This window comes from Cervus elaphus, chromosome 1, assembly GCF_910594005.1.
Source record: "Cervus elaphus chromosome 1, mCerEla1.1, whole genome shotgun sequence".
NCBI lineage: Eukaryota > Metazoa > Chordata > Mammalia > Artiodactyla > Cervidae > Cervus > Cervus elaphus.
The window spans coordinates 18,451,675-18,466,755 of NC_057815.1; the positions used below are offsets into that span (position 1 = coordinate 18,451,675).

The following is a 15,081-nucleotide window of genomic DNA, read 5'->3' on the forward strand; positions in this document are numbered from 1 at the left end:
TACAGGAATGATTTACACAAGTTGATAAGGAAAAAAGAACACAAAATTTGAAACAAAATTGAAAAATAATATGAATTAATAATTCACATAAAGACTGAACTAATTAAGGTGTTAAAATTATAACAAAAATGTGTCAAAGAAATTGACTACCTTTATGTATTAAATTGGTGGCAATATCAAAATGAACATTTATCTTCATTCTTCTGTCAGTCATTATCAGTATTGTTTCATGTATGCATGTAATAGACTTTGACAATACAAAATTGCAAAAGTGTTTAGACTTACAACTAGAAATACTAAAACGGTTAGCAAGTATTATCTGTTTAATAAAATTGCTGTTTTTCTATACTTAAAATTTGTTTTGTAATTAGCATGCCTTATCTTTATGATAAAATGAAAAAACAAACATTATTCAAGAATTTATGAACCATTAAATCAGCAGCAATATGCAGGAGTGATTTTGCCCTAGTGTTCTTGGAGAGTGGGCATTTGGGAAGTTTATTCAAAAATATTCTTGATCAAAAGTTGACCTTTTTAAATAGTAAATTCATAAAAACTATAATTTTTTTTTTCTGGAAAAAAATAACAGAGAAAACATGAGTAATTGGGCTCTTGGAGATAAGACTTAAGTAGAACTTATCTCTACTGTGAGGTGTATCTTCACAAAAGGCCTATGGACCTGCCATTCCCAACCAGGAAGATCTACACTAGGGCCTCTTTGCCTAAGCATAGAACCAGCAGTAACATTTGATACCATGATCCAGGCCACCCTCATCACAAACAGAGAAGGGACGTGACTCAGCAAAACTAACTTCTTACTGAGAAAGCCAAACACCTGCTGTATACAGCAGGTCCAATTATTTGGTTAGGTGCCTGGATCAGAACTATGTATTTTATTCTCACTGAGTACATCCTTGAGAGAAATGAGGACTGAAATGTTTTCTAGTGGGCTACCATTGGACTTTTCATTTCATGTGCAGTCATTATACTATGGCCAAAGTAGCATAAAACCACAGTTTCACAACCAGAGGCCAGTAAGAAAAGGCAGATAAGGTGAGTCTCAGTGACTACTGGGCCGCACCACTCTGTCATTGTTCTCCATTCTATCCAGACTTTTTGTATAGACTCTGATCAGGGTGCACCCAAATCCACTTCTTGGATACATTTACCTGAGACACTTTGCATGATTTTAACTCCCAGAGAAGAGGTAGAAATATCATGTCATGGATCCTTTTTCAATCACAGGCATCTGGGTCGGTACATTTGGAGTATCAAATGAATGTTGAACCTAAAATAGTAAAGAAATCTTTTGGAAAATTTCTAAAAGGAAAATCCAGACTTCTTTTCAGGAGTGAGTGAGTATACAGTATATAGTTCTTATTAAGGCTGTGGTCAGATAGTATAAATTGAAGAAATTTTTAGCTTTTTTTTGGAGATAGTACAGACACAAATAAAATTATACTTTCAGAAACATTCCTTGAATAAACAAGGTTATTAGAATCAGAGAAGCTCACTCTTGTTCAATGTAGTGTGCTTCAAAAACTTTCTCTTAAATAAACTTGGAGTATAGGAAGGAGCACTAAGATGACTTAAGAGTTTCAGGGTTCAGAGAAAAAGGTTTGCAAACAGTTCTACACAGTTTTATAAAGCATAACATTAAAAAAAGACAAGAAGATCCCTACCTTTCAAAAAATCTCTTTCAGATGATGACACCAAGAATATTCTTTGAAGTAATAGATAATAGGCAAATAAAGAGAGGGACATTTGTGTCACATCTCCAAGAAACATTATCTGAAAACAAAGGTTTTAAAATAATGGGTGATTCAGCTACCATATAAATGTACAAGACTCTCAAGAGTCATAGCTTTTGAACAAAGTTTGATTTTGGTGCTTTACAGAAAGGAGGGAGGTCAAATCTGGATAGTGTTGAGATGTTTCAATAACAGGCCCAGAGAAATCATCATTGATCCTCAATTATAATTTCCCTTAACTTTCTTACTAGGCAGGATCAACATTATGGGCTCTAGGATTGCAGGTAGTAGAAAATAACATAAACCACTTAAGCACTTACTGTATAATAGAAAAAAAGAAAACAGATCTTGATAGTCCTTGATTCTGAGCCTCCTCTTCATCCATACTATTTTTACACTATAATTTTTTGCACTTACTGTTTTACTGAGTGAATTATCTTGAATTGCTACCTCTCTTTATGATTGCAATGTGGTCAATTTTCTATCATAAAAAAGCTAATATTGTCTTTATTATCACTATATTTACAACTACTTTCCTATTTTTCCTTCTTTTTTTGTAGTTAAATTTCTCCAATTTATCTCTAGTTAACATTATTTCCTCCTAGTCTGCTCACTCCTATCTGCCTTCTCTTTCCCACACCAATTTTACCAAATGACTTTCCCTAAGGTTATCCATGACCTCCAGTTAATGAAGTCTAATGACCATTTATGAGGCCTCACCTTTTACCTGGTCTCCCATTTACATCAGAAAATATTGATAACTCCAACAAATTATTTCTTTGTAACTCTGACAACATATGCTCCTAGTTTTCTTATTCCCTAACCATACATTCTGAATGTAATTTGCTGACTAATATTTCTGTCTCAGATATTGAACTCTAGAGGTTTTTTTTTTTCAAACTTTAGCTTTAGGATTTATTCTCATTATATTATGTTACTAGATAAGCTTGTCCATTTTTTAGAATATTAAGTATCATATTTAGGCTAGCATTTCCCAAAATTCTAGGGTAGTTCTCTCCTCTGAAATATATAGTTGTGTAACTCTCTACTCTCCATTTCATCTTGAAATATGCCAAAGACACCTCAAAATTTCTTTCAGGATTCTCACTTCAATGAATATACCAGAATTGTCCACTTGCAAACTTGAGTCACTTCAATCATCACTTCATTTGCAGCAGACATACTAAACTAATAGGCCATGTTAATTTTATATGCTAATTATTTCCTGGATCCAACCACTTACCTCATCCCAAGATTATGTTTATCAACTATGGCTTGTAGTACTGCAATAGTATTTTAATTATCTCCCTACATATACACTTATTGTACTGTAATTCATTCTTCACAAAATTCTCAGAGTGATCATTTTAAAAGAGACATACAGATGCCCAGAAGGCACATGAGAAGATGCTCAGCATAGCTAATTATTAGAGAAATGCAAATCAAAACTGTAATTAGATAGCACCTCAACCAGTCAGAACGGTCAGCATCAAGTCTATAAATAATAAATGCTGGAGATGGTGTGGAAGAAATGACAACTCTCCTACACTGTTGGTGGGGATATAAATTGGTTTAGTCACCATGGAAAACAGTATGGAAGTCCTTTAAAATCTAAAAACAGAGTTTCCATATGAGCCTGCAATATCGCTTCTAGGCAAAGATCAAAGAAAACATAATCCAACAAGATACATTTGCCCCAATGTTCACAGCAGAACTATTTACAATAGCCAAGGCATGGAAGCTATGTAAGTATACACTGACAGATAAATGAATAAAGAACATCTACTGTGTGTGTGTGTACAGAATGAAATACTGTTCAGCCATTAAAAACAATGAGATAATACCATTTGGAGCAACATAAATGGACCTAGAGATAATCATACTAAGTGAAGTAAGTCAAAGACAAATATCATGATTTTGATATGTGGACCCTAAAAAAAGAATATAAGTGAACTTATTTACAAAATAGAAATAGACTTATAGACATATAAAAGAAACCTATGGTTAAATGGGGAAGGAGAAGGAATACCTTAAACTTTGGGATTAAAATATATACTACTATATATGAGTAGATAACCAACAACGATCTGCTATATAGTGAGGAAACTATGACCAAATTCTTGAAATAACCTACAATGAAACAAAATTAAAGAAAGAATCACTTTGCTCTTCACTTGAAACTAACATAACATTGTATATCAACTATATTTTAGCAAAACTTTTAAAAAGAAAAAAAAAGCAAGAAAATCTTATCATTTCATTGCTTTAAGTTCACTTAAGTAATGAAACAGTATAAAGTGAAATTAGTAATAGTATAAAGTAAAATTAGTAATAAAATATGTTAGTATAAAAGATCAAATCCTTCCTGGACTTCACAGGTGTCACTAGTGGTAAAGATTCAGCCTGCCAAGGCAGGAGACACAAAAGATTCAGGTTCGATCCCTGGGTCAAGAAAATCATCTGGAGTAGGAAGTGGCCACCCACTCCAGTATTCTTGCCTGGAAAATTCCATGGACAGAATATCTTGGGGGGCTATAGTCCATGGGACTGCAAAGAATCAGACATGACTCAGCACAAGCAATGAAATAATATAAAGTAAAATTATTAGAAGTATAAAGGAAAATTAGTAATAAAATAGATTAGTATAAAAGACCAAATTCTTCACTAACATAAAAGGCCTCAAATTTTGTGACTTTTTTGTTCTTCTTCAAATTCCCTCTGATTACTAGCACCTGGTTCTGTGCTTTAACCTTGCTTGTTCTCTTTTTTTAACCTCATTTCTTTCTCAAGTCCTTCTTGTACAATGGATTTTTTTTTTTTCCCCCTGTCTGGAATATTCCTCTCTTACCCTTGGCAATCTAAAAATGTTAAGAGGAAAAATAAAGCAGAAGCATTTATTTGGGATCAAAATTGTGCTATTCAGGGTACAAAGATTTGGGTAGAAATCCAAATACTGTCCCTCTGCCCTTTCTAAACTCAGCTTGTAGCTCTGGAAGTTCTTGGTCCACATACTGCTGAAGCGTAGCTAGAAGAATTTTGAGCATATCCTTACCAGCATGTGAAATATGCACAATTGTATGCTAGTTTGACCATTCTTTGGCATTGCCCTTCTTTGAGATTGGAATGAAAACTGACATTTTCTATACCTGTGGCCACTGCTGAATTTTCCAAATTTGCTGACATATTGAGTGCAGCATTTCAGCAGCAGCATCTTTTAGGATTTTAATTGGGATTACATCATCTACCTAGCTTTCTTTGCAATAATGCTTCCTAAGGCCCAAGTGACTTCATACTCCAGGATGTCTGGCTCTAGGTAAGTGTCCAAACCATAATGGTTATCCCAGTCATTAAGACATCGCTATTACTGTTATTATTATTATTATTATTTGGTATAGTTCTTTAGCGTATTCTTGCCACCTCTTCTTAATCTCTTCTGTTTCTGTTAGGTCTTTATGGTTTCTGTCCTTTATCATGCTCATCCTTGAATGAAATGTTCCAGTGACATCTTCAATTTTCTTGAGGAGATCTCTAGTCTTTCACATTCTATTTTTTCCATCTACTTCTTTGCGTTGCTCAATAAAGAAGGGTTTCTTATCTGTCCTTGCTGTTCTCTGGAACTCTGCTTTCAGTTGGTTGCTTCTTTCCCTTTGCCCCTTGCTTTTCACCTCTCTTCTTTCCTCAGCTATTTGTAAAGCCTCCTAAGACTTTGCCTTTTTGCATCCCCCCCCCACCCCCCCGCCCCACTCCGGGGCCTTTGGGATGGTTTGGTATTCCTGTACAAGGTTACAAACCTCTGTCTCTGTAGTTAGTTCTTCAGGCACTCTGCTTACCAGATCTAATCCCTTGAATTTATTTGTCACCTCCACTGTATAATCATGATTTAAAAAAAAAAAAGTAGAAACTGCAAAGATCCATATAGTCAAAGCTACATTCTGCCGCCCGCCCCCCCCCCCCCCCCCCCCCCCCCCCCCGCCAGTAATCAAGTATGGATGTGAGAGTTGGACCATAAAGAAGACTGAGTGCCAAAGAATTGATACTTTCAAATTATGGTGCTGAAAGACTCTTGAGAGTCCCTTGGACTACAAGGAGATGAATTCAGGAATGAATCCAGATGAATAAAACAAATCAACCCTGAATATTCATTGGAAGGAATTATACTGAAGCTGAAACTTCCATACTTTGGCCATGTGATGTGAAGAACCAATTAATTGGAAAAGATCCCAAAGCTGGGAAACATTGAGGGCAGGAGCAGAAAGGGGTGACAGAGGATGAGGTGGTTGGATGGCATCACTGCCTCAATGAACATGAATTTGAACAAGCTCTGGGAGGAAGTGAAAGACAAGGAAGCCTGGTATGTTTCAAGGGGGTCACAGAGTCAGACATGACTTGGCAATTGAACAACAATCAAATAGTTTCCCACTAAGGATCAAAATCAGAAGTTTTTAAAGACAAAAAAGGGAGTGTCTACATAATTTGCTTACAAATAATTTTGATTGGTGTTGCAGGCAGAAAGCTAGTTTTGGCTGAACATGATTGTTTGCTAATGCTACTCAGCAAATGTCCTTTGCTGGAGCAATAGCAGTTATTCTCATAGAGTTACTCAAATATTTGGAATATTTGTAGTTTGGTCCAGCTCAAAAGTTCATGTTTCAACTGGTGAGGATGTGTATAAGGTTTACGTTCTTAACAGCCTCTCCCCTCCATTTTAAAATCCTATGACATAAGTGAATCCATTTGATTTTGTTTTTCATGCTCTTATCATTGTTCACTCCTTCCACTTCCAAATGTGAGCACAATGTTCTCCTTTAAAGTACTCATCTCAGTTGACAATTATTATTTATTTCTGTTAAACATAATGGATATTTTCCCTCAATTAAATCTGCCTTTCTGGCCTAACCATATACTCTATGATGTTCAGTAACCATGTCTGCACCTAATACAGTATCAGGACATAGTTATATGTAAAACATGTTGATGCATAAATTTCACATATTACTCTTTATTTCTTCACATATTACACCTTATTTCTTCAATTAAACACTCTCAGAGTATGTATCAGACAGTATATACTTTTTAAGCTTGCTTTTTAGCTAAAAGCACAGAGGTCTTCTTTCATATAAAATACTATTAAAATTCAAATATGTAAAACAAAAAGAAGTAGAATTATTCCAGTGGTGGAGTGGATGTTTCCTGCATAGTCTTCTTCCTATTTCCCCAAGTAGACTCAGAAGTTCCTCTAATTCCTTCCTGTTCACATATCACCATGAACCAACAGCTCTGGCATCACCATTAAGCTTAAAATAAATAAATAAAGCACCTCAGACTCTGATCCAGACATACCAAATCAGGAATCTACATTTTAATGAGATTTTCAATGATTTCCATGCACATTAAAATTTGAAATTACTACATTTTAGCATTTAGAACTTGTATAAGTTAGCTTTTTAATGACTTTCCTGCCAAAGAAGGGTTTTTGGTCCCTGGTTACATGCTCATGAAGTCAGGCACGTAACTATTAACCTAAGACTAAATTCAAATAACAGACCGAAAGGTTATTAGCGTGTGTTGAGTAAGCCCTGCAGTTTTACTGGTTGGCTCATTTAGTTGTTAGTAGATCATCAGGTGGACCAAATCTGAGATGATACAATTCTGTGTTATTGCTATATCTAAAAATAACCCCTTATTTTTCACACAGTCTGTTTGAGACTATTTTAAATCTGCATCCTCACCCTAGTCCTATATATTTTCTAAATTTCCCCCAGTATCAATATTTACAGGTTTCTTATTATGAAAATCTCAATATTTAAAAATCTTCTCCACCTAACTAACTCATTATTTAGGAAATAAATGTTCTAAGTGATAAGATATTATCATAACCAAGCCCAAGATCCAGAAACTAATAGGTTGCCTATATATTTACATGGAGGCAAAGATTTGAAAGCAATGAAGTCCTTTGACACACACCTTTCTTTAATAGCAGCATCCCAGATGGAATATTGCAAGAACTGGTCATACTTATATTCAGAGTCTTTTCCTGTGTCAGTCACCCAAACACCCAGCACCTTCTGAAAGAGACATCCATATCTTATAAAAGATGTCATATTAATATTAACACACACAAACACACAGAAAATTGCTTTTGTGGTTATACTTTTGCTAAAATATATTTTAACATGGCATTTACTAAAAATGCAAATATCTTGTTGTTGTTGTTTAGTTGCTCAGCCGTGTCCAACTCTTTGCACCTTCATGGACTGTAGACCAACAGGCTTCTCTGTCACGGAATTCTCCAGGCAAGAATACTGGAGTGGGTTGTTATATCCTCCTTTCCTCCTCTAGGTGATCTTCTCAACCGAAGGATCTTCCCAAACCCACTGTCTCCTGTGTCTCCTGCATTGGTAGGTGGATTCTTTACCACTGAGCCACTGGAGAATGGAAAATCTGCCTCACTAACTGGGAACAATACATAGGTCACTTAAGTTTAGATTGACCATGTTGATAACCAAGTCCGAAATGATTGGAATATTCCTCATTATTCTAGGTTACTTATCACTTCTTTAAAAAAAAAAAAAAAGAAAAGAAAGAAAGAAAAAAATGGTACGGGCTTAATAGAGTTTCTTCCTGGACTGGACCCAAGAGTTGTACTGAAATGTTTTTCTCTTCCCATCCTTGGGGAAATGAAGGCTAGACACCAGACTAACAGAAAAACCTACACAACCACTCCCCAAGGTTCCTGAACTCAGACTCATTGCCTCGGCAGGCCTGCATGATGAGGACCTTGGGTTTGTCTTTTAGACTCTGGTAGTGATTGCTGTTGAAAATTTGGAGGATGGTATTATCATGAAGAATGCTTCTGCTGCCAAGTCACTTCAGTTGTGTCCGACTCTGTGCGACCCCATAGACGGCAGCCCACCAGACTCCCCGTCCCTGGGATTCTCCAGGCAAAAACACTAGAGTGAGTTGCCATTTCCTTCTCCAATGCACAAAAGTGAAAATTGAAAGGGAAGTCGCTCAGTCATGTCCGACTCTCAGCGACCCCATGGACTGCAGACTAACAGGCTCCTCTGTCCATGGGATTTTCCAGGCAAGAGTACTGGAGAGGGTTGCCATTTCCTTCTCCAATCATGAAGAATATCTGGCTCTTTTTCCATGTGCTTTGTCCCACAAATTTCATTCAGGACTCCATGTGACATAAATACCAGGAATATGCTATCTGAGGATTGGTGTTCTTGCTGAGCAGCAAATTCCCTTAGTGCTGTATCTGTTTCCTGAAATAGACTCCAGAATTACTATTGATGTACTCTTCTTTTATAGTTTACACTAAAATACTAGATGATGTTCATAAAAAGGAACAGGCACTAAAGAATAAGGTGATGTAGACTGAATTGAATTGTAAGTGAAATCATATTCTGACAAATAGAAAATGTGTAAAATACTAAAGTTAGTAGAGATTTTACATAGTATCTAGCTCAATGGTTTTCAATAGAACTTTACAGTTAGGAAGATGTTGGGAGATGGAGTAAATGAGGGGCAAGGGAGATGACGTGTCTCAAATAGAACTTTGCTTTCATCTGTTTTACAAATTGGAGTTCCTGTACGTTTTCATTAAAAAAGAAAAAAAGAAAAGAGAGCAAGAAAAAGGAGACAGAGGCAGAGAAAGAGAGAATTTTGACAAAAATTTAGAAATACAACAAATTCCTTCATCATGTAATAGGAGAATGTTAGCTTTAAAAAGGTTTGTCTAAAGCCATCTGGGATACTTTTGGGAGGACGAGAATCACAATTTTTTCTTTATGTCTATATGTGTGTGTGCAGGTTTTCGTTGTTGTTGTTATTGTTGCTCTGCACACTTGATTTTACTTTTATACACAAGGTATTGAAAGTATGAAAGTCTCAAAAACTCATTCTGTAGATATCAATACATTTCAGGGCCCAGAGCACCAAGTAATAGATGACTTGCAGACTGAGAACTTTAGAAGATCAAACATATTTAGTGAAATACTATAGAGTGTGGCTCTAAGTATTTCCTCTGAGACTGCACAGAAGGAGGCTAAAATTCAGGGGATCAATTATGGAGCAAATATGAATTATATAACATGTATTTTGTACTTACACCTGTTAAGGAAGATGTTCAAAACTGCTTAGGAGAGAAGGAAGATTGTTACACTTTCCTGGTCCATTTCTAGAGCTGTGAGATTCTCTTTAACAACCACAGAGTACCCAAGGTTTTGAAGAAAATCTTGCATTCCCAAAAGGTCAACTTCAGAACCATACTGATTAGCATGTGTGCATGCTAAGTCACTTCAGTTGTGTCCGACTCTTTGCAACCTTGTGAACTGTAGCTTGCCAGGCTCCTCTGTCCATGGGATTCTTCAGGCAAAAACACTGGAGTGGGTTTCCATGCCCTCCTCCAGGGGATCTTCTCTACCCAGGGATCAAACTGGAGCCTCCTGTGTCTCCTGCATTGCAAGTGGATTGTTTACCCACTGAGCCACTGGGGAAGCCCCATATCATTTAGAAAGATAAACAAATTCTTTTTTTTTTTTTCAAAGCATTTTATTACACAGAATTTTCAACTACCCACAGAAGGGATATTGTATAACGAACCCTCATATATCCGTTACCCAACCTCAACAACCATTAAACTATAACTGGTCATGCCCTATCCATACTCCACGTACTCTCCCTGTCATCTCACACTATTTTGAAGAAAATCCCAGAATCTGATTTTATCACAATTTCTTATTAGATCAAAATTCAGTGTTTGCATTATTATAATTGTAATATTTACAATTGAATTATAGTAGACATTACATTCCTTGTAGAATTTTATATCTTATTTGGAGTTAGTAATTAACTTATTTTTCATTTACTTTGTTTTTTTATGCATCTATTGCTAATGTATCCCCAAATATCTCCATGCACATATCCACATTCCTATACATGTCCCACTTCCCAGAGTCCTCTGTCCTAGTGCTCCACTAGGAGCTGGTGGTTGTCTGGGTCTGTTGCTCAGCTGTGATGTGGGGGCTTCCTCACCCTCATCCTAAGAATTCTTCACACAGTTCTTTTACCTTGGATACATTGCTTCCTGGTTCCTATTCCTTTATCTTTCTTGGCTTATTTCCTTGTTTGGTGTAGTACATGTCCAGGAAGCTTCTTAAAAGGATGTAAAACATGAGATATTTTGAGATCTTGCATGTCTGAAAATTTCCATTCTAATTTCATACTTAATTTTTTGTATTGGTGAGTGTCTCTCAGAGTAAGATTTCTCCCACTGACACTGGATCACTGCTTCTTCACTCTCTCATCCCAATATCCTGTATAACTGAGTGAATTGACCCTGCCCCTCTGTAAGCACCCATCCACAGCTTCTGTAGTGGGTATTTGTTGTTTCGCTGACCATCTTCCTAACATTCTTATTTGGAACGAATCCAAAGGCAGGTGGGACACAGCGTGATTTATTTTTCACAAAAACGGATGGAGGTGCAGATATTTCTCTCTATTCCTCCGGCAGTCAGAGCATGGACATCTGACCTAAAAGTAGCCAATCTGATGCTTCTGCCTAGCACTTTGGCTCTTAGAGGACTGACTTGAAGGCACAGGGTCAGTGAGAGAGCTTCAGGCGGCCACTGTGGAGTTTATTTATTTATTATTTATTTATTTACTTATTATTTTCCATTTATTTTTATTAGTTGGAGACCAATTACTTTACAATATTGCAGTGGTTTTTGCCATACGTTGACATGAATCAGTCATGAATTTACATGTATTCCCCATCCCGAACCCACCTCGCTCTCCATCCCATCCCTCTGGATCATCCCAGTGCACCAGCCCCAAGCACTAGTCTCATGTATCCAACCTGGACTGGTGATCTGTTTCACACTTGATAATATACATATTTTGATGCTGTTCTCTCAGATCATCCCACCCTCACCTTCTTGGTGTTTATCTTTCTGGCTTACTTCACTCTGTATAATGGGCTCCAGTTTTATCCATCTCATTAGAACTGATTCAAATGTATTATTTGTAATGGCTGAGTAATATTCCATTGTGAATGTGTACCACAGCTTTCTTTTCCATTTGACTGCTTTTGTTTCTTTAGGTAGATATACTCCTAAGTATTTTATTCTTTTTGTTGCAATGGTGAATGGTATTGTTTCCTTAATTTCTCTTTCTGTTTTCTCTTTGTTAGTGTATAGGAATGCAAGTGATTTCTGTGTGTTAATTTTATATCCTGAAACTTTACTATATTCACTGATTAGCTCTAGTAATTTTCTGGTAGTGCCTTTATGGTTTTCTATGTAGAGGATCATGTCATCTGCAAACAGTGAGAGTTTCACTTTTTCTTTTCCTATCTGGACCCCGTTTATTTATTTTTCTGCCCTGATTGCTGTGGCCAACACTTCCAAAACTATGTTGAATAGTAGTGGTGAGAGTGGGCACCCTTGTCTTGTTCCTGATTTTAGGGGAAATGCTTTCAATTTTTCACCATTGAGGATAATGTTTGTTGTGGGTTTGTCATATACAGCTTTTATTATGTTGAGGTATGTTCCTTCTATTTCTGCTTTTGGAGAGTTTTTATCATATCTATGGCTGTACCACCCTGAAGGCACTTGATCTCATCTAAACAAATTCTTTGTTGTAGATAAGTGTGAGGAGTGCCTGACCCTCCTTTTCCATCACTGAATATGTCTGCAAAATAGATGAATTAATACATTAATAACATATATAATATATAACAAACTGAGTTATCTCAGGCATCTTAATTTTGCTTCCACAGTCCATACAAAACGGGCCTTTAAAATTATACAGTGGGTGGCTGCTAGCTTGAACATGGACATGGAAATGTGTCCTATGGAGGAAAAAGCTAATACATGAGACTGAAAACATGTACTAGATCTGAATATACACTCTAGAATCTGGGCTTCGGTTGGTTGGTGAATAGGAGTTCAGAATGTGATGGAACAGAGAGGAAATGGAATGTAAGCACCACTTAGTTAGATAACATGACTAAGTGACATTTTATACCTTTGTTCTGATCTTAGGGCATTTGTAACAAGAACTTAAATTGAGTGAGTCCCCAGTATCTCATTGGAGTGGAAAGTCTTTCAAAACATATCACCACATTTGCCTTTGCTGTCTTCAGTTTATGTAAGTGAACATGAGGACAAACTTTTCATTTCCAAGACTGAGAAGCTTGCTTTTCTTGTGGTGCTAAAAGAAAAAATAATTCATTAAATAGTAACATCCATTACCATGAAGATCTTTTGGTTGCATGGGCATTCATTCCTCAGAAATTCTTACTGCCAACCACCACAAAGCTTAATACAGTAAGAAAATCATTTCATTTTAAAATGACTAAAAGAAATTGAGTACTCTTTCTTTTAGTTGCTGCTTTTTACTGACACCACCATAAAATTCCGTTTTTATTAGTGGTAACAACATTGATTTATTTCTCAGACCCAACAAAATAGTCTCATGTAAACACTGGGAAGGAAACCTAATTTTCATCTAGTCCAATAAAGTCATTACTCAGATATAAGAACTCCACTTAAAATATAAATATCTCCACTAACAAGGAACTTAAAACATTCGAATTGTTGAAAGTTCTGAGTATCATAAACTGTGAATTTTCCAAGCATTGGTATATAGTTTCCACATTAGGGACATAGGTCACTTTAGTCAATCAGTCATGTCTGATTCTTTGCGACCACATGGACTGCAGCACGCCAGGCTTTCCTGTCCATCATCAATGCCCAGGGCTTGTTCAACCTCATGTCCATCGAGTCAGTGATGCCATCCCGCCATCTCATCTTCTGTCATTCCCTTCTCCTCCTGCCTTCAAACTTTCCCAGCGTCAGGGTCTTTTCCAATGAGTCATTTCTTCACATCATATGGCCAAAGTATCAGAGTTTCAGCTTCAGCATCAGTCCTTCAAATGAATATTCAAGACTGATTTCCTTTAGGATTGACTGGTTTGATCTTCTTGCACTGTAAGGGACTCTCGAGAGTATTCTCCAACACCATAGTTCAAAAGCAATATTTATTTGGCCCTCAGCTATCTTTGTAGTCCAACTCTCCCATCCATGCATGACTTCTGGAAAAAATCAAAGTTTTGACTAGAAGGACTTTTTTTAGCCAAGTAATGCCTCTGTTTTTTTTTTTTTTTTTTTTTTTAATATGCTGTCTAGGTATCATAGTTTTCCTTCCAAGGAGTAAGCATCTTTTAATTTCATGGCTGAAGTCACCATCTGCAGTCATTTTGGAGCCCCCCAAAATAAAGTCTCTCGCTGTTTCCAATGTTTCCCCATCTATTTGCCATGAAGTGATAGGACCAGATGCCATGATCTTAGTTGTCTGAATGTTGAGTTTCAAGCCAACTTTTTCACTCTCCTCTTTCACTTTTATCAAGAGGTTCGTTAGTTCTTCACTTTCTGCCATAAGGGTGGTGTCATCTTCATTTCTGAGGTTATTGACATTTCTCCAGGGATTCTTAATTCCAGTTTGTGCTTCATCCAGCCTGGCATTTCATGTGATGTATTCTGCATACAGGCTAAATAAACAGGATGATCATATACAAACTTGACATACTCCTTTCCCAATTTGGAACCAGTCTGCCACTATATTTAGATAAATAATGAGAAGATCATGTATAGCACAAGAACTCTACTAAAGCACTGTGGAGAACTGAATGAGAAAGAAGTCCAGAAGGGATGGGGTATATGTATATGCATTGCTGATTCTTTTTGCTCTACAATAGAAACTAAAACAACATTGTAAAATAAATAAATAAATAAAACAACATTGTAAAACAACCATACTCCAATAAAAATTAAATTAAAAAATAACATAATTGTCTTTGAGCCTGGACCACTGACAAACGTTTTTCTTTGTCCTTGTACCTGCATCTTCATTTTAGGCAGATAGGTATTTAGTTGAAGGATCAAGCTATCATGAAAAACAGAAAAATGTGATTCCATATGTAAGTGATACTATATGATCCTTGTCTCTCTCTATCTGACTTCACTTAGTATTTTAATCTCTGGGTCCATCCCGGCTGCTGAAAATGGCATTGTTTTATTCTCTGTGATTGCTGAGGAATATTCAACTGTATCCTTCCTAGGCAAGAACTAGAGTGGGTTGCCATTTCTTTCTCCAATATATGTAACACATTTTATCCATTCATTTGTTCACAGATATATTCAGATTGCTTTCATGCCTTGATTATTATAAACAGTGCTGCAATGAGCATGAACAGAAACAGACTCACAGATTTAGAGAATGAGCTTATGGTTACCAGGTAGGAAAAGGTTGGGAGAAGGGATAG

At 36.4% G+C, this 15,081-nt stretch overlaps 1 pseudogene; it reads right to left on the reverse strand.

Annotated features, from left to right (window-relative positions):
- Positions 1-1,189: 1,189 nt before the first annotated feature.
- The window catches only part of LOC122681841, an 83,166-nt pseudogene continuing 69,274 nt past the window's right edge, over positions 1,190-15,081 (reverse strand).